The sequence below is a fragment of the Mus caroli genome, unplaced genomic scaffold (genome assembly GCF_978045245.1).
Source record: "Mus caroli unplaced genomic scaffold, Mus_caroli_1 scaffold_4, whole genome shotgun sequence".
NCBI lineage: Eukaryota > Metazoa > Chordata > Mammalia > Rodentia > Muridae > Mus > Mus caroli.
This window is the reverse complement of record NW_028227259.1, coordinates 121,576,493-121,578,809: the sequence shown is the minus strand read 5'-3', so window position 1 is coordinate 121,578,809 and position 2,317 is coordinate 121,576,493.

The following is a 2,317-nucleotide window of genomic DNA, read 5'->3' as shown; positions in this document are numbered from 1 at the left end:
GAAGTAGAGATGCGTTGAAGCGACCACTTGGCATTGTTAGCATCGAAGGCAACACCTTCATCGTCATATAAATAACCCACAGGAGAGCCTTTTCCCACAGAAGGAGCAGCTGCAGCTAGGCTGGTGATGCTTCCACTCACAGAAGAGGAAGCTTGTTAACTATTGTATTGTTCGAGCCCTAGGATTCAGTTCTGGTACCCCATGAAAGACATCGCTGTCGCTTCCGCGCCATGAGTGGTGCCATCATTTAGGAGTGTGGGGGAGACAGGAAACAAGGATGCTCTTCTCTTCTGATGCTGTCTTGGTCTCCGTTCTGACGCTACTCATTGGTTCCGAAGACCTAAGGTGACCTTGATTTTGCTATGCTGATCCTGTAGAGTTCTCTGCTTCAGAGCACGGCAAGCTTTAGCCGTGGAAGGCCTCCCTGGTATTGAAGCAGATGGGTCCTTTGGAAGGATGTATGTGTGAAGCTAAGTTCTGTGACTTTCCCATATGCCAAACCACCTCCCCAGCCATTTTGGAGTTATGCAATGGGAAGTGTTTTTCCGAAGATGCCCTTTCACGTGTTAATTTTGCAAAATTAATCCACAATTAGAATTTCAAATCATCTGAGCAACAGAAGCAAATGAGAAGTTGCAAATCAAAACTGGGGGCTTAATTAGAATTTAGCATTAAGAAGACAATTAATTAATCAGTACAGACTGAAGATAGCCTGGAATTGCCAGCTCAGGGTGACGTTGGCCAGACTATGATATCCTGAATTGGCTATTTTTGCTCAATGTTCCCTAAATAAACAAAATGCTAAGACTAAAGCAGAGGAAAGCAGACCTTACTATCTATCATGTGACCCCTTCAGGAAGAAAATGGCTTTTCTTAAAATTTCTTAAACTATGTACTTAAAGTAATCTTTAAATTTCAGAACTTCCCCGAAACACTCATCATCCAACCTCCATAGTAACTAGGATCTACTGCTATGTGCTTTCCTCTTGAATGTTTTGTTTTGTTTTGTTTTGTTTTTGAGACAGGGTTTCTCTGTATATCCCTGGCTGGCTGTCCTAGAACTCACTCTGTAGACCAGGCTGGCCTCGAACTCATAAATCTGCTTGCCTCTGCCTTCCAAGAGCTCGGATCAAAGGTGTGCGCCACCACTGCCTGGCTATGAATGTTTTTTAAAGAGAGACTGTAGAGATGGCTGAGGTTAGGAGTGCCAGCCACTAGGACCCAGGTTCAGTTCTCAGCATCCACATGGTGGCTCACAACCATCTATTATCCCAGTTCCAGGACATCCATTGCCCCTCTCCTGACCTCCATGGACACAGGCGCACACATGCAGGCAAAGCACTCACTTATATACAATACAAATAAATAAACCTTTACAAGTTTTAAAAAGGAACTTTCTGAAATGTCGGCCACTGGTAGACTGCCCGTGAGCGACTCCTGGCTCTACAGCCATGCACTGGTGGGCAGGGTTGGTTGGACTCAGTAGATTTAAGGGGGAAAACAGGCATAAAGTTGGGAGGAAGACTTGTTTAGGGAGCAAGATACTAGAAGAGGGGATGGAAGAAATGAGGCTATATGTAATCAAAACATATAGCTGTATGAAATTCTCAAAGAATAAAGCTACATAATATATATAAAATATATTATATAATATATAGTAATGTGTTATGCATATAAAATATGTAATATCTATTATTTATATTATATATTATATATGTATTTTTTATACGAACTTTGAAAGAATTTATGTGGGCGGGGAAAGGATGTCTTAGTTAGGGTTACTATGATGAAACAGGATGACTAAAAGCAAGCTGGGAAAGAAAGGAGGAAAGGGCTTATTTGGCTTCCACTTCTACAGCACTGATCATCAGTGTAGGAAGTGAGGACAGGAACTCAAGCAGAGCAGGAGCCTAGAGGCAGGTGCTGATGCAGAGGCCATGGAGGGATGATGCTTACTGGCTTGCTCCCCATGGCTCTCTCAGCCTGTTTCCTTATCGAACCCAGGACCACCTGCCCAGGGATGGCTCCACCCACAATGATCTGGGCCATGCCCCAATGATTACTAATTAAGAAAATACCCTGTAGACTTGCCTACAGCCTGATCCTATGGGGGCATTTTCTCAATTGAGGCTCCCTGCTCTCTGATGACTATCCCTTGAGTCGAGTTGACAGGAAACTATCCAGCATAGAGGGTCTTCTCAGGGGTGAGAGGAGCAGATGTAGAAGTTCCAGGGTCATTCCTCCAGAGCTGTCTCATTTGTTACTTTGGTTTGGTTTTTAGGGTCTTTATACGTAGCCTTGGAAGTACTAGAGCTCA